The sequence below is a fragment of the Gracilinanus agilis genome, chromosome 1 (genome assembly GCF_016433145.1).
Source record: "Gracilinanus agilis isolate LMUSP501 chromosome 1, AgileGrace, whole genome shotgun sequence".
Taxonomy (NCBI): Eukaryota; Metazoa; Chordata; class Mammalia; order Didelphimorphia; family Didelphidae; genus Gracilinanus; species Gracilinanus agilis.
The window spans coordinates 114297853-114317084 of NC_058130.1; positions in this window are offsets into that span (position 1 = coordinate 114297853).

The window sequence follows — 19232 nt, forward strand, 5'->3', positions numbered from 1 at the left end:
GTGAGACTATAATTTGTGGTTATACTGATCTGCCTTGTAGATGGAGTTTCTTCATATAAGAGTTCCTAATACCAATAAAATCACAGGTCCAGGCCCTATGTTTATAGATAGGGTGATAGGTTTGTTTTTAGGGATCCATGACTACTTTTGAAGAACAAAATTCTCAGTCCATGTCAGTTAAAACTAGACTTGAATATACTTACTAATCATTATTTCTTTTAAAAGGCTGCTGGAAAGGAATTAGAGGTTTATTTACATTTCTCTTCATGTTTACACTTTAATATAACAATGAAGACAAAGGATTTACTTTCATGAATACTGGTTTTGGATAACTGAAGTTATAGAATGGTGCTAATCCTGTTTCTTTAAAAGTAGCATGCTATGTGCACTCTATTTACTGTTATACCAAAGCTAATAAAATATATGTAATTAATGGACATGGTTGATACTTCCTTTGACTTTCCACTTGAAGAATTTTTTGGGGGGCCCCAATACATTAATACAGAAGCTTCTATCCCCAATTATGCCATTTAAGGGTCAATGAGAAAGGAGTTCAGTGTATCCTTTGGTTATTTTTTTCTATCCAAAATAACTTTTAGTTGTATGTGATACAAATGTGATACCATAGTACAGTACCATAATAACAAGTGCTGAATACTTGTAGGAGCTGGTTTCACAGTCCTCAGCTTCCCATTTTTACTTTTCCAAAGTGAGAAAAAGAAGTATTCCCTTCTTTCTTCCACCAAACTCATTGCTATTGCCACTACCATTTCCCCCATTCCTCTTTCCTATGGGAATCAAGAAACTGACTTGTTGCGTTCTGCTTGACAAATTACTGTGTGTCAACTAACCAGGGTGAGAAAAATGATTCTGGGATTACAGGAGGGTCACACCGCCAAACTGACAGAAAGACATGCAGAAGTTAGATGAATAGTCAAAACTTATTGTAGATGAGAATTTTATTTGGGTTGATCTAGATGACTTCAGAGTTCTCTTCTAGCATTGACATTCAATGATTTGGTGACTGTAATTTATCATTCCTTTACTACATTCAATTCATTCAAGAAGTATCCATTACACACTTTTACTCCATGCAAACTATTTAAGTCCTGAAAGATTTACTTAAATGAACTATTACATTCAACAAACATTTGGTAAGTACCTACTATGTCCAAGGAACTATGGGATTCAGTGGCACAAAAAGAACCTCAACTTCTACTGAGGAAATGTAGTATGTACACAGTATGTAAGTATATATACAATGACTTTGAAAAGGGTGAAGTCCCAGCTAGAAATGTCTAGAAATGCTTCCCAGGTAAGGTTTTATCCAGGCTGTGTTTTGGAAAACATCAGATTCTAAGAGGCAAAAGTGAGAAGGGAATACACTATAGACATAAGAGGAAATGCATGGAGGTAGAAGATGGTATATCTTGTAATTCTAATATCTTGTCATAGAGTTGAGAGAGCTGAGTTCTAGTCCAACTTTGACCATGAATTACCTTTGTGACCTGGGTAATAATGATAATAATAAATGATGTCACATGTAATGCTTTACTGCTTGCATAGTACTTTCTCCACATGCACACCCCCAAACCCTTACCTCTGTCTTAGAATCAATACTATGTTTTGGTTCCAAAGCAGAAGAGCGGTAAGAGAGTTAGGTGATGGTGGTTAAGTGACTTGCTCAGGGTCACACAGCTAGGAAGCATTCGAGGCTAGATTTAAACCCAGGACTTCCTATCTCTACATCTGGTTCTTAATCCACTGAGTCACCTAGCTCTCCACTACATAGCACTTTCTACAAATTATCCCATTTAATTATCTGGATAAGTCACTATTTCTGTAGAACTGAGTTTTCTTGTCTGTAAAATAAGGAGTAGGAGACCTCTCAAGTCCTTTCCAAATGTACAATTCCATGGCTTTAGAAAAGGAAATGAATATGGTGGCTTCATAACTTCCATAAACTTTACTTTTTATTCTCTAAGTATGTGTTTTATGGATCTTATACTCAGCTTAGCAATAAAGCTTTGTTTATTTTAATAAGACAGAAAGAAATAAAATTCAACCAACACTTTCTGTATAGGGCTTGTGAAAGGAACATTTCCCCAAATAATATAGTATGATTTTATTGTCCCTTTCTCAGAATCAATCAACCAGTCCACAAACAACACCTACTATGTGGCAGACACTGAACTAGATGATGATGAGGAAAGAAAGGAAGGAAGAAACAAGCAAACAAAGCAAAGCAAAGCAAAGAAACAAAGTAACAAAGAGAGAAAGAGAGAGATAGAAAGAAAGAAAGAAGGGGAGAAAGAAGGGAAGAAAGAAGGAAAGAGAAAGAGAAAGAAAGAGAGAGAGAAAGAAGGGGAGAAAGAATGAAAGAGGAAGAGAAAGAAAGAGAGGAGGGAAGGAAGGAAGGAAGGAAGGAAGGAAGGAAGGAAGGAAGGAAGGAAGGAAGGAAGGAAGGAAGGAAGGAAGGAAGGAAGAGAAGGAAGTGCTCTGACACTCCTGTCACTCTAATTCAAGCCTTCATCATCTCACCACGGAGCTATTGCACTAGCTTGCTGGTTCATCTTCCTGCCATAAGTCTCTCCTCATTCCACTTCATCCTCCACTTTGTTTTCAGAATGACCTTTCTAGAGAGCAAGTCTGACCATGTAACTCAATAAACTTCAGTGGCTCCCTATTACCTCTAGGATAAAATATAAATCTGTTTGACATTCATAATCTGTTCCTACTCTGTCCCCACATCTTACCAGACTTTTTACATCTTATACTACCCCCCACTCCCATTCCCCATCTTCCCTAAGATCCCCATTGGATCTTAGATCCAATGACATTTTCCCTTTTTGTTTCTTGAGCAAAATACTCCATATCCTGACCTTGGGCAGTTTCATGAGTTGTGCCCCATATTTGGAATATTTTTCCTCCTCAGCTTCACCTCCTGCCTTCCTAGGCTCCCTTCAAATCCCAGCTAAAAGTTCACCTTCAGGAAGCCTTTCCTGATCCCCCTTAATTCTAATGCCTTCTCTTTGTTGATTATTTCCAATTCAACCTGTAAATAGCTTATTTGTGCAGTTGGTTGGATGTTGTCTTTCCCATTAGACTGTGAACTCCTTGAGGACAGGAACTGTCTTTTATGTTTCTTTGTGTCCCTGGCACTTAGCACAGTGCCTGGCAGATAGTAGATGCTTTATCAATACTTTTTGACTAATTGAAAGGAACGTAAAATTTTCAGACATGGCCAATGAGAGAATTTTTTTTGCTTAATTATGAATGTTTACAAGGAGAATCTTGTTTTTATTTTTACCCAGTAGTAGAAAGGGGCACAATGATACTCAAATTATAAATGCTTGTAAAAAGAAATACATTTTTTAAATGTGAGTAACTTCTTCAGAAAGTGAGTCAATAAGAGTAGCTCACTGAAATAGGGAAAGAGGAGCTCAAGGTTGAAAGCCACTGCTTTCCCTCTGTGTGAGCCAAGTTCCCTCTATCTTTCCTTAGTTGTTGTTCAGTTATTTCAGTTATGCTCAACTCTTTGTGAACCCATTTGGGATTTTCTTGGCAAAGATGCTATAGTGGTTCCTATTGCTTCTCTAGCTCATTTTACAAATGAGGGAACTGAAGCAAACAGGATTAAATGACTTGCCTAGGCTCACACATCTAATAAGTATCCGAGGCTGGATTTGAACTTGGCTCTTCCTTATTCCAGCCTCTGGACCCTATTCATTTTTTCCACCTAGCTGCTCATCTTTCTTTACATCACCAAGTGTTTTGAATAGTTAGGATAAAGATTCAGTGAGTTAACCCATTGATTCCTGTGTTGCAGGCTTGGTTACTGTAAAGAAAATAGTACATAGAGATGGAGTTAGCCAGAGAAATTAGTACAAGTTACAAGAAGGGAATAATGCCACTGAGGATTTTTTGGCAAAGAGAAATACATAATAACATCCTCCATATAGGTTGATCAAGACTAGGCAAAAATTGGCTAAAATGAAATGTATGGTGTAATGGAAAGAAATTAGACTAAGTCAAAAGATCTGAGTTCAAGTTCCATCTTGAACCATGACTTGTATAATTTTGGTGAGTCAATTCCTTTGTTTCAGTCTATTTTCTGATCTGTAAAATGAAGGAGTTACACAAGAAGATCTCTAAGATCCCTTTCAACTCTAGATCTCCTATTCTTTGATCCTGTTCACCTGTAATTTATAAACTAGTACATATTAGCATTACTATGTCAGATTCGTCTTAGCTAGTATTTCTCTTCTCAGCTGACACATGCTCACTCTGCATCCCTAGATAAGTCAATTGAATTCTTGGTTCAGCAGACAACTCTTTAAGATGAGAGTTTACAAAGAAGTTGCCAATCTGCTTTGGAAGAGGAACTTTTTTTGTAAAGAAAATCATGCCAGTAACATCATAGGTCCAACTCTTCTCCTTCTAAGTTTAAAGATAGGATAAGAAAGTAGGTGTGAGAGGAGATCAGAGATGTGGGGGGTGGAGAGACTAAAGTTCGGACATACTTTATCCCATGTTATTCTCTTCTGTACAATCCACTTTAGACTTATTTCTGTCCTCTCTGAATATGCCCACATTTTCCTGCTTCTGTGGTTTCACTTACCTCTTTCTTATCTCTCTTCACTCACAGAAATTTGAATGACTACTAGATTTGCAATCAGAGAACCTGGGTTCAAATCCTAGTTCTGACCTTGTTCTAGCTAGGTAACATTGCATCAGTTATTTAACTTCTCTAAGCCTCAGTTTCCTCATCTGTAAAATAAGGGAATTGGACTAAAAATCCTTGAAAATTCCTTCTGGCTTTTCATCTATGATTATATATATATATAGTCTATGCTTTAAAGTCTAACTAAACTACTGCCTCATCCAAGATGTCTTCCCTGATCTTCCCCAACGCTGATGACTTTTTCTCCCTCACTCTTCACAGGGCATTTGGTTGAGATGACAAAAGACCTTCCTTTAGAATTATAGAAGCTCAGAGTTGCTCAAATATATAGAGAACTGAGTCAAATGTATAAAAATACAAGTTACTCCCCAAATGATAAATGACCAAAGGATATGAAGCAGCAGTGAGATGAAGAAATTAATATGAAAAACATCCTCCAAATCACTATTAATTTAAGAAATATAAATTAAAACAACTCTGAGATGCCACTTCACACCTAGCACCCTGGCTAATAGGACAAAAAAGAAAAATGATGTGTTGGAGGGTATATGGTAAAATCAAGGCACTAATACATTGTTTGTGGAGCTTGAAACTATTAAAATCATTCTGGAGAGCAATTTGGAACCATGTCCAAAAGGCCATAAAACTGTATAGACTCTTTGACCTAGCATTACTACTACTACTAGGTCTATAGCCCAAAGAGATCAAAGATAGGTCTACTTGTACAAAAATACTTACAGCACTTCTTTTTGTGGTAGCAAAGAATTGGAAACTGAAATGATATCCACTGGGGAATGTCTGAACAAGTTGTGATATGTGATTGTAATGGAATACCATTGTGCCATATGAAATGATGAACAGGACAATCACAAAAACTTGGAAAGACATATATGAAATGATGCAGAGTGAAGTGAGCAGAACCAGGAAGACATTGTGCACAATAGCAACAATAATGTATGATGATCAACTGCTAATGTCTTTACTATTATCAGCAATGCAAGGATCCAGGACAACTCCAAGGGACTCATGCCAAAAAAGGCTTTCTACTGCTAAAGAGGGATCTGACAGAGTCTGAATGCAGACTGAAGCATGCCATTTTTTCCACTTCACTTCCTTCATGAATTTTTTTCTTGTATAAGTGACATGTATCTTTCATGGCAAGACAAATATGAAAACATGTATTGTATGATAGCACATGTATAACTTAAATCATATTACCTGTCATCTTAAGAAGAGGATAGGAGAGGAAGGGAGAAAGCATGGATTATAAAATATCAAAAACCAATTATTAAAAATTGTGACTACATGAAAATAAAATAAGATGTTAAAAACAAAAAGCTTGGAATTGGAAGCAGACTCAAAAAGGCAGGTATGTGGTGTAGTGGATAGAGTATTGGACCTGGAGTCAGGAAGAGCTGAGTTCAAATCCAACTTCAGATACTATGCTTGCTGTGTGGCTATGGGCAACTCTGCCTCAAAATGATAGGATTTGCCTCCCAAAGTTGTTGTGAGACTAAAATAAGATAATATTTGTAAAGTACTTTGCAAACCTAAAAATCATATGAATTACTAGTTATTTTGCTTCTCTATAGTGCATTTGTCATGTGATATTATATTCCCTGACTTCCCTATAAGATCTATAAGGGCTAAACTATAACATTTAATAAGTGTTTGTTTAATATGTGATTGAGTGAGTGAATGAATTTGAATGATTTGGTGGGGAAGCTCAAGATAGCCAAACCAACAGGAACTGTGATCAACATGGGGGAAATGTTCTCCTTGTCAAGAGATTTCATGCCCTTATGACCCAGTGGGATCTGCTTTTAGTGAGTCTCAGCAAATAAAAGCTTTCTTAGAGTTACACATTTGTACCAAACTGAGCCAAACTCCCTCAAATTTGGCCCAGGGTTCACCAACCTTATGGCAATTCTGGGCCAAGTTTCAGGTTCACAGAAGAAGCCAAACTTAACTGGAAAGTTTTGCTTTGCTTTCAAATTTTCTTCAATATTTTTCACAGCTTGTCTCCTGCTACATTATTATTTCAATTCTACACCTCAAGTGGGGAAAATGTATAATATGTTAATATTTACATTATAGACACTTTAATAATATTTCATTTCTGCATAAGCATTGCCAAGGTAGTCAAGCCAACTTTTTATTTATAAAGACTTGAAGATATAAATCTGAATGAAAACCCCTTCATAAAATGATATATTAATATTCCCTTTACTTACCTCATTGGATTATTATGAGAACCAACAGTATTTTTCTTCAGCATCCTTTGAGTGCCTTGGAAAAAGGCTTATCAAGGTAAATACAAAGGATGATTATTTCTAGCTCTTCCCTATTACTTCCTCCCCTCCCCCATCTGCCCTCTATTTTGGCATATTTTCCTCACATTCTGTCCCACATTTGGCCCTGAGTCAGTTGAAAGCTGTGCAAGTTGTTCTCTCATTCCCATCTGAATTTTAGCTTAGCTGTGGAACTGTTTTCCATGTGCTCTTAATCATTTGTCCATGTGTTACAAGATTAAAGGGACAAAGTATTTTGCCTGAACAGGCTTCTCATGCATGCAAGGGGCCTAGTGAGGTAGAAAAGGTCTTTGGGATTTCAGTGGGAAAGCCATATTCATACAGGTACCCCCACACTCATAACTGCTGGGAATACTACACCATTATCATACAAGTTACAGGGGAATCATTTTCCAGCTACAAAAAGGTATACTCTTATTACATTACATTTCAAAAGAGAATTAGTACAGAGGAGGATGCAACCACTTGGTGATATTCAGAGACAAAGTGGCAGAATGTGACTAAGTTCAGAAATGGAGCTTCTTACTACCTGAAAAATTCAATTCAATTGATATTTATAAGGCACTACTATGGGTAAGGCACTGTGCTAGACATCAAAGGGGATTTATATCTATTTAATATTTATATTGATTTTAATATCGAATATCTGACATCTATCTATCTATCTATCTATCTATCTATCCATCCATCCATCCATCTATCCATCCATCTATCCATCCATCTATCCATCTACCTATCTATCTATCCATCCATCTATTTATCTATCCACCAATCCAACATCTATCTATCTATCTATCTATCTATCATTAAATTCCTATTCAGCCTTTAAAGCCCAACTTCAACTTAAGCATTACCTACAGAGACTTTCTCTAACCCCACAGTCAAAGGCTGTTTACTCCTTGAACCTCACTGTTTGGACCTCTCTGATGAAGTTGATATTTTGTCCTACCATGTATTTGTCACAGGCACCTACAAGACTGTAAACTCCATGAGAGAAAAAAATGTTTTATCTAATTTTTTTTATCTTTTCCCATCACCTAGCACAGTGCTCTGTCCAATACTCAAAATGGAAACTAAGGCAAATAAGGCCTTATCTTATTTATTTTTATTTTATTTTATTATTAGCCTCTACCTAGGGAAGAACTTATACTCTAATGGGAAGTTATCTCAAGACCTCAATAGATCAATAATAATTCAGTTTTAAAATAGAATATGCACCCTTTGGTCCATTGATATTAATACTAAGCCTATAGTCCAAAGAGGTCAAAGAAAGAGGAAAAAGACCTATATAATAAAACATTTTTAAATCACCTCTTTTTTTGTGGTGCCAAAGAAATGGATGCTGAGAGGGTTCCCAGCAATTGGGAAATTGCTGGACAAGTCATGATGGATGAATGCAATTGGGGCATTTATTGCTCTGTTGGAAACGATAAAGGGGATGATTCAGAAAAACCTTAGGAGGAACTGTATATTCAAAGCAAGCAGAGAATAATGTAACAATATTATAAAGACAAAAAACTTTGTAAGAGTTAGGAGCTCTATTCAACACTATGACCAACCACAATTCCAGAGGAGACACCAGTTCCTGATGAGTTCATAACTGCTTACTTCACAGGACTCCACATGGAAGTGATGGTAAAGAGTGAAAATGTGGAGCACGCTCTTGTTTTGAACAATGAATCAAAAGTCACAGTCATATTTCAATCATTTCATGAGATACACAGGAGAAAAAGACTTTTATAGCCGATTACAGGATTAGGGCTCTGTGGAATGAGCAACAAAGAGTATCCATATTTACCATACATCAAAACAAGCTTGAAATTTCCCAAGGGAGTTAATGGTGTCAGCCATGGAGGGGGACACTGGGGCTTTGGTATCTAGATCAGTGGTTCCCAAACTTTTTTGGCCTACCACCCCCTTTCCAGAAAAAATATTACTTAGCGCCCCTGGAAATTAATTTTTTAAATTTTAATAGCAATTAATAGGAAAGATAAATGCATTTGTGGCCATCACTGCTCTCCCTGGATCACTGCAGCACCCACCGGGGGCGGTGGTGCCCACTTTGGGAATCACTACTCTAGATTCACTAAATATCACTGGAATTCTAGCATTCATTAGAATTCATGCCAGTCTATTTAAAATACTAATAGGATACTGTCAGTATCAAGGTGATACCCAGTACTTCTCTCCCTTTAGCATCCATATAACTTTTGTAGAAGCCTGCAGAATAGAAGGAAATGGTAGCTCCCAAATCAAGATTTCTTGGAAATATTAGAGTACCTTGATGACCTCACTGTTTTTGAAAAAGCACCAGGGAGAACATTAATAGAAAGTAATTGATATATTAGTACAGCTAGAGGAAGTTAGTCTGAAGCCATCAACTGACAATTATATGTAGAGGCAAAGAATATCATGCCCTAAATCAGCACCACATACACATAAGCATCATCTTAACAAATGCTTCATTTAATGCATTAAGCAAGAGCAACAATGATAGACAATTTGCATTTATTGTTCTGTGGAATATAGTGTGTTGACATGAATGGTGGAATATCTATTTGGGGGAATTCCAAAAAAATGGGAAAATTTTAAAAAACTGAATGAAAATGGGGGGCACTTAGGTGGCTCAGTGGATTGAGAGCCAGGCCTAGAGATGGGAGGTCCTGGGTTCAAATTTGGCCTCAGATATTTCCTATCTATGTGACCCTGGGCAAGTCACTTAACCCTCATTGCCTAGCTCTTGCCACTCTTCTGCCTTAGAACCAATATACAATATTGATTCTAAGATGGAAGATTAAGATTTTTTAAAAAAACTGAATGGAAGCTCCCACATATGGAGACCGATGAGAGCATTTGTGAGTGATGTTAGGCGATGAGCATTGTTCTCAGGGGAAGTGAGTCCATCTCTATTCTGCTACTGACAAATCTTATAAATTTCCTTTCAATAGGCTCAAAAGCAAACTAGTCAGTATACTCTTGAATAACCTCAGAAATTGCGAAAATTACAAATCTCACTAACCCGAACAGTGTCTGTCCCTAAATGAAGCTGAGATATTTCTTTTCTCATGAACTAGTTCCCCCTCTTTCAGTTTCCAACTACAGAGTTCTTACTTTAAATGGCATGTAATTTACTAGCTGAATTAAGTAATAAGTAAATATAGACATTTAAACAAAGTATAGAAATTGCAGTGGAGTTCTGAGTCAACTCTGTGTTCTGGAAAAGCAGAACTGCTAACAATACTTCTCTATCCTCCAGTGTAAATCATTACATCTGCTGGTTTAGCCTGGTCCTAACTCCAATCCACTCCTCTGCCACATGTCCATATTATCTCTCCTCTTTATAATTCACTCACAGGCTTGTCTTTTACTCTTTCTCCTCAGTCTTCTCAAATGATACCTCTAGAGTTGAGATAAAGTCCCTTTCTAAAAATCACTGAAACCTGGCAACAAACAAACTAAACAAACTGGGCTCTCCAGAACTAAGTTCTTTTTACATTATCTGTTAACTGAGTAAAGCATGCCTTATCTCTCCTTCAGAAAAATCTTCCCAGGTCTCCATTGGAATTTAAGGCACAACATCAGTATCCATAGTCTCTGCAGATATTGGCTCTCTGTTTTAGAGAATGTCAAAAGATCTAGCATATTAGGTAGGTTTATGAGGGAAACTGAACATGAGTCAAAGGAGATGAGTAAGCTTGAATCGGTTGCTATATGCATCATATATGCAGAAGAACTTTTCACATCAATTAAATCATAGGATCATCACAGTGTCAAAATGACCTAACACATTTCTATAGGGCTTGGAGGTTTGCAAAATGCTTTCCTCACCAACCCTGTGAAATAATTTTAGAATCTTCATTACCATTTGATAGTAGAAAAAACTAAAGACCCCAGCCAGGTGAAGGGAACTTGATCAAGGTCATTCAAAGAGCAAGCACTAAATGCTTGATTTGAATTCAAGCCATAAGTTTGCCAGAATCTTTGCCAGCCAAACTCACTGGATGAGACATATCCTAGATGAGGACTTTGGTATGTTTGGTTAGATTAGATGATTTGAGACTTCTTGGTGGGGGCTGGGAGGGGGTACAGGGGGTACGGAGTAGATGAGGGTGAAATTTTGAATTGGGGGGGGAACCCAAGGGAAATGGGACAGGAAGAGCCAATATGAAAGCACTAGAAACCCGAGTCAGCACTTAGTCATGAAACTATAGTGGGAGGGCGCCAAAACAAATTCCAATGACTTCCTCGTTTTGCATAAGGACTGAGTTCACTGTGAGTAAACCATCTTGCCATTGTCATTTGAGCCTGAAGTGCAATTATAGAAAAACACAACTTTGATATACCTCAAAATGAAATGGCCTTCAAGGAATGAAGTATAGATATTTGGGAAAATACTATCTATTACAGAACAATGGAAGATCATCTGATCGCTCCACTTAAACTCTCAAGAATCATTCACTTTCAAACTGGTTTGGGGCTCCTAAAGACTGAAAAGAACAAAATTCAGTGGAAAGTGCCTCAGGCCAATCAGATTATTATTGGGTGGTTTTTATCCTTCATTCTTTTTTATTTATTATGTGCCTGCTTTTCTTTGGGTAGATATTAAAATACACTGGACAGACTCATTTTCTTAGGATATATACACATATACATGAATCTTAATGATAGCCTTATGAATTTGACAAAAGCTTTAAAGTTCACAAAACACTTTACATAGATTAACTCACCATAATCACAATCTCATTATATCATGTTTATTATTTGTATATATGTAATGTATGTACATATATGCATATGTGAATTCTATTGGGCTGTAAAGAAAACACTGTAATTCAAGTTTATTTATACTAATATATTATATATATATGACTTATTACATGTGCATGTATATAAGTACAAACATGCAATTTACTTTCCCAAAGGGGCTACTTGCAAATCCTCACACACCATATTCCATCTTTGGATTTCTAGTCTTATTGCCTATGTTCAAACTATCCCACATAGCTGTAATGCACTCCTTCCTTGCCTCTGGATTTTAGAATCTCTAAAATTCCCCGCTTTGAACTTGGTGCTGAAGGTTCTCGGCTGAGACCTCAGACTGTTTCCACTCTGAATGGTCACGTGGCAGACCTTCTAATTTCCTCAACTATGAGTAGAGTGGAAGTGGCAATACATATATACACAAATATAAAATATACAGAAAGTAAACACTAAGTCATTGAGGGCAGGGATTGATTTCTTTTAATCACTGTATATAGCAGTTAACACACAATGTCTGATGCAAATGACAACTCACGATGTCTACCCATCCCATGGTACTCTCATCCATGTTGTCCCATAAGTTCACACATAGGTTCCACCAAAAGGGCTGAACTCTTTTCTTGTCTTTTCTTGTAATAAGAAAAAAAATTCCCATGGAGCTCTGGGGCTGTCATTCCTGCTGCTTAGCCACCTACGCTAACATACTCTGCTTCTCAATTTCTTAGATGTAATTTGTTGGAGCCTGTTCACTCTTAACATGTTCCTTTCTCTTGCCCTCCATCTGACACTAATTTTCATTTCTTTGGAGACAAGTCTTATACTACCACCATCAGAATATTGGTATTTAAAATAAGGATTTTAGTTTTTTAGTTTCTAGGAGGCTTGGGATCATTAACTTTGTGAATACACACATATTTTTAATCTAGAATTTCATATTATAATAATTGCCTACCAAAGATTTTATTGTTACAGGAATTGAGTTATTTTTCAAGTCCCATAAAACAGTTTAAAAATAATTTTCCCCCTTTAAAAGGAGGTGTAGGGTGAGAACAAGTTTAGAGAAGAGATTGATCCCAAACCTTGGGTTTATATAAAACATTTATTAATCATTTATTATGTGCAGGGAATTTGTGGATTAGGGACAAAGTTGAGACGAAGCTAAAAGTGATGGAGGGAGAGGTTGCTAGTTTTGTGGAAGCTTCAGGAAATGAGGACAGCAGAGTTCATTGTTCCACTATGTTAATAAAGGCTCAAGCCATCAAATCTATACCACAGATCATTTTCTCTCCATTATTGTCCAAACTCCAACTGAAAACTGTTTATTTATGTACACATTTTAGAAGTTTACATTAAAAGTTATTTTCTTTTAATATTAGGTATCAAAAATGTTCATCTATAACAACAGCAATAGCCTACATCCTTCGACAATTAATAAAAAATTTCTCCTTAACACAAAATCACATTTTTCTGCTTTTTCCATCATTAACTACTCCTTATGAAAAGGGCCTTAAAGAGACTACTTTACACCTAATTTTCGCAATTGATATGATAATCAAATGAGATTACCAAATGAAAGCACTTTGGAAATGAAAGTGTTATAAACCTGATTTAGTTTTCTAATTTTGTCTATATTTGTTCAGCTGTCTATATATGTTTCAAGCACATTGCTTGTGTTTTGCCAAGTGAAGGGGATGATGTCCTGGAGAATGGAGTTGTCATCAGCTTCTTTTCTCCTCATTCTCTCTCCGTAACTGAACAGACTTTCAAATATTGACCTATAAAAGAGGTAAATAAAACGGGGAAGGAGGTTGTTGTTGTTGTTGATGTTCATTGGTTTTAACTCTGTCCAATTCTTCCTGACCCCATCTGGGGTTTTCTTGGCAAAGATACTGCAATGGTTTGCCATTTTTTTCTCTAGTTCATTTTTACAGGATCACATAGCTAGTAAGTGTCTGAGGCTGGATATGAACTCAGATCTTCCTGATTCCAAGCCCAATGCTCTGTCCACTGTGCCACCTAACTGCCCAAAAATGGGAGGTAGGGACAATGAATTTCTGATATACTAAGCCCCAAGGCTTACTTTTAGCCCCCCGTATTAAAGGTAAACTATTTGAGGTCAAGGACAATTCTTTATTTTTGTCTATATTTCCAGCTCCTAGAACAGCATTTTATGTAGAGAGTATTTTATGTAGTAGTGTAGTAGGTGTTTTTAAAATTATGTTGGATTGGACTAGTGAATTCTTTGTCATCTGAGCTCTTTAAGGAAAGGCTAGATAACCATTAGTTAAGTATATTGTAGTATATTCTTGTTCAGGTAAAAATTGGTTTATATGTCCAGTGGAATTGCTCATTGGCTCCTGGAGCAGGGAGTGGAGAGGGGAGAGAAAGAACATGAGTCATGTAATCATGGGAAAATATTCTTAATTAATTAATTAATTAATTACATTTATTTTTTTTAAATGGTGTCTTTCAACTTTGAGATTAAGGGGAGGAAATCATTCTTTTGAAATGCATTAATAATTTACATTCTATCAGAGTTTCTGATTATATGATATATAAATACACATGTATGATGTATACATACATGCCATATGTATATATTACATAATAGGTATATATTGTGTATATGTATGCATTTGATACATGTGTATAATTATATATAATCTGTAGATATCCTTTATTCTTTTATTGGGAGTAGAAAGATAAATGCAAGTATATACATACATATTATGCATACATACACACATACACATATGTTTTGTATTATTTGCACATATATTAATATGAATATATTACATATAATGTATGTGCATATTATACAGTCAGGAAGACCTGTGTTCAAAATCAGCCTCAGAAACTTACTAGCTATGTGACTCCTGGGCAAGTTATTTAACCTCTGTTTGCCTCAGTATCTCTACCTATAAATTAGGGATAATATTAGTATCTAGCTCCCAGGTTTTCTATCAGGTTAAATAAGATAATATTTGCTAAGTGCTTTGCAAACCTTAAGGTGCTGTGTAAGTACAGTGATCATTATCACTATTATAAGCAAGGAACAGACAGACAGAGTGAAAGGAACTAGACTAGAGTCAAGATATCTGGATTTTAGTCTTGCCTCTGGCACCAACCAGCCTTATGACCTTTGGGTGGCACTTTCCTATCTCAGAGCTTTGGTTTTCTCATCTATAAAAATGAGTGGATTATACTAGACGGTGCCTATGGTCCCCCCCCACCTCTAGATTTTATGATTCTTCGACAAAAAAATGATCCTCAGCCTTGCTGTTTCCTGAAGGCACAGAAGAAGGCAGACAAGCAGTTGCCTAGTCATCCTATTGGCATACCACACTATTAATACTGGATATCACTGTCTCTCTTCTCTCTTTTTAAAGTACATCATGGCATTCAATTTTAAAATAAAAATGAATTAAAATTACCTTTGATTTGAGAATTTTGTAGAAGTATCTCTCTCTCTCTCTCTATATATATATATATATATATATGTGTGTGTGTGTGTGTGTGTGTGTGTGTGTATGTTTGTGTGTGTGTGTGTCCGTCTGTCTGTCTGAATTTTGTGGCATTCTTCAGAGACAATAGAAGATATCCTCAGAAAATGGTGCCAGGAAAAACTGCAGAAAGGAGACATTCATGCTGAGGGTGAGTTGGACTAAGGCAAGATGAATTATGAGACTGATGCTCTCTAAACCCAGTTGTTGGTCCAGGAAGCAGGTTTACTATGGTCATAATCTCTCAGGGCTTCCTCTCTCTGGAGCCTCAAGCATTAATTGCTCTAACAGTTGTGTTATACTTTTGAACCAAACAGCTTCGTTGATGTTTTCAGATGCCTCATCCCTGGCCTGCTCTCCATTTGCCTTCGCCAAATTGGGAGAGATCCTAATGTCCATATTAGCAGTGGATCTGGGGGCCACTTGTTTTTTCTTAGAGAACTACAAAATGGTTATTCTATATATTTTTTGGTAATGAATGATAAACACACTCAAGTGAATTTATTGTCTACAGGAGAGGAACACAGTGGTGAAGAGTGATCTCTCTTTAGCAGTACACTATATGTCAAAAAGGCATTTTTAAATATTCTGTTGTTGTGATCAAGGAAACTTGATCCTTTAGAGCAGAGGTGTTAAGCCACCTGTGGCTTGCAACACTCTTGCCCCAATCAGATTCAAATGTTCCCTCCAGGAGGACACCAATTTGTGACACAAAAGACGGGTTTTGTAGTACATACCACTTGTTTTCAAACCTAAGGAACATGCTCCAGATGGACCTGCCAAGATGGTTTTCAATGTTGAAAAATAAGAGTTTGGGCTGACCAAATGCTATAATGAAATTGAATTTAAATCACCAAAATTTGATTTAAAAAATACTTATTGAATACCTGTTCTCTAGAGAGCACAGTATCAGGCATTTGGGGAGGCATAAAGTTTAGGTAGAACTTTGAGAGGAAGCATGACACAGTGAGCTGGTTTCAGAGTCAGATAAATTTGGTTTCAAAAACTGTTTATAACATATAACTGGTTGTGTAAACTTGGGCAAGTCATTTAATTCTTTGGTCTCCCAGGCAGCTCTCTAAAAGGGGAATCAGAGAACCCAAGTTAAAATATCTGCTATGTGTTACTTGTATGACCTTGGGCAAGTTGCTTGATGTTTGGCGGTTTCAGTTTCCTCACCTGCAAATGAAGGAGTTGGATTAGATAACCTCTAAGGTTCCTTCCAGCTTGAAATATATGCCTTCATGATCATCATGAAGCTTACAGGGGATATAACACATATTCATAAAACTCTGATTCAAAATATTGGGGTTTTCTTAACAAAGCTGCTGGAATGGTTTATCATTTCCTTCTTCAATGGCTTTTACAGATGAGAAAATAAGGAAGAAGAGGTCGCCCGGGGTCATACAGCTAGTCATTCTCTGACGCTAGATTTGAACTCAGGTCCTCCAAACTCCAGGCCTGGCACCACATCCATTATGCTACCTAGCTATTCCAAGGAAGATGTTATTTAATATTTTTTAAATGTAAAAGTTCCTTTTAAAGTTTAGTGAAACCTGCAGATCTCTTCTCAAGAAAATGATTTTAAATGCAAAAAAAAAACCTCAACATACATATGAGGAAACCAATTATATTAAAGTACAGTTTTCACAACGTTTTTTAACAAGTTCAAATTTGTTTGAAGTCCTTCCTGCCTTAAAGTAATTCTTTTCCTGATCTTCGTTTTTTAGGGACTTCTCCTTATTTTCTTTTCTGTTTTTCTCCAAGGAACCTAGAAGACTGCTTTGTGTAATCTTTGTATCCCTCATATCTAGTTCTCTACTTTGCATATAGCATATTTTTAATGGATGTTTATGAAATAAATTGTCAATTAAAAAAGAGTGGATGAGGAAGGAGGGAAGGCTTCACTAAAAAGGTGGAACTTGAGCCAGGGCCTTGAAGTAAGAAAGGAATTTTGAGGAATGGAGAAGATACAGAGGTGGAAGAAAATGAGAGGAAATTAAGGACTCCTTTGTAATTTAAGTTGGGTAGAACGTAGAGTATAAAGCAGAAGGAAGAAAAATCTAGGAAGGTATATTAGAGTCATATTATGGAAGAGCTTAAATGATTTTGTGGTGTTGTCCAGCCATAGCCAACACTTTGTGACCCTGTGGGTCATACTATCCATGGGGTTTTCTTAGCAAAGATATAAGAATGATATAAAATTTCCCTTTCCAGTGGATTAAAGCAAATAGAGGTTAAGTGACTTGCCCAAGGTGGCATAGCTAACGTCTGAGACTGGAATTGAACTTGAGTCTTCCTGACTCCAGGTCCAGTGCTCCATCCACTGAGCCAACTAGCTCTCTCTCTCTCTCTCTCTCTCTCTCTCTCTCTCTCTCTCTCTCTCTCTTTCTCTCTCTCTCTTCTCTCTCTTCTCTCTCTCTCTGTCTCTGTCTCTCTTCACACATACACACACACATGAGCACACACATACATACACGCATATGCATGCATGCATATGTACAACTAAATAGTGTGTGTATTGTACAACTAAATAGAGGAGTTTATATTTTTATCCTAGAGGCAATAAGAAGCCCTGGAGTTGATTAAGTAGAGGAATCATGTGGTCAGATTTGCTCTTAAAGAAAATTGCTTTGTTGGCAGTGGATAGAATAGACCATAGTGGGGAAAAACATGAATCAAGGAGACCAATTAGGAGTCTTTTAATAATCCAGGAAAGAAGTGACAAGGCCTAGGCTAAAGTGGAGGCTTTTTTTTTCTTTTATATTTTCCCCAGTTACATGTAGATACAATTTTAATCATCATTTTCTGACATTTTGTGTCCATGTGCTTTCCTTCCCCCTCTCCAAGATGGCAGGTAATATCATATAGATTGATATGTGTCATCATGCAATACAGAGTTCTATGTTTGTCATGTTGTGAAAGAGGATACATATCACTTATACTAGAGAAAAAATTTATGAAAGAAATAAAATGAAGAATGTTGTGTTTCAATCTGCATTCAGACTATTCCTTCTTTGGTGGTGAATAAACTTTTTCATCATGAGTTTCTTGGAATTGCTTTGAATCCTTGCATTGAATTAATTAAGTCAATAGAGCTAATCATCATATATTATTGCTGTTACTATATAGAGTGTTCTTCTGGTTTTGCTCACTTAACTTTGTATCACTTCATATAAGTCTTTCCAGGATTTTTTTGGTGATTGTCCTGTTCATCATTTCTTATGGCACAATAATATTCCATTAAAATCATATACCACAACTTGTTCAGCCGTTCTCCAAGGGTGGTAGCTTTTTGAATTGAGAGATAGAAAACTATGGCAACTGATTAGAGATGTAAGGCAAGGAAGAATAAGAGTTAAAGATAATGCTGTGGTTATAAAACGGGGAGATAAAAATGGTGGTGACAGAAATAGGGAAGTTTGGAAGAAGGGAGGGTTCGGGGGAAATACGATCAGTTCAGTTTCAAGCAGGCTGATATTAAGTTATCTTAGGGACATCCTGTCTGAAATATCTATCAGGAAATTAAAATTTGGGGAAGAGAATAGAGTTGGATCTATAGATCTGAGAGTTATCTGCATAGTGATGGTAGTTAAACCCTCCAGAACTGATGAAATTACCAAACAGAGTAAAGGGAGAAGAGAAATATTAGCAAAATATGCTTTACACAATACTATAGCAATGTAGTCAGGTTTGTCTTTGATATTTTTATTAGAACATATTCATATTAATTCTCTCCTCTCCGTCTCTTTCCTTCCCTCCCTCCTTCTCTCTGTCTCTGCTTCTCTGTCTCTGTCTCTCTCTGTCTCTGTCTCTCTTTTTCTCACTCTGTCTCTGTTTGTCTGTCCATCTGTCTCTCCTTCTCCAGGTGTTTTTAAAATGTATTGGTACATTTTATTATGACATCAGAGACAACCAAAAAGCCTACCTTGCAAAGTACATTTCCTGAGAAACAGATAATTGATTCTTGAA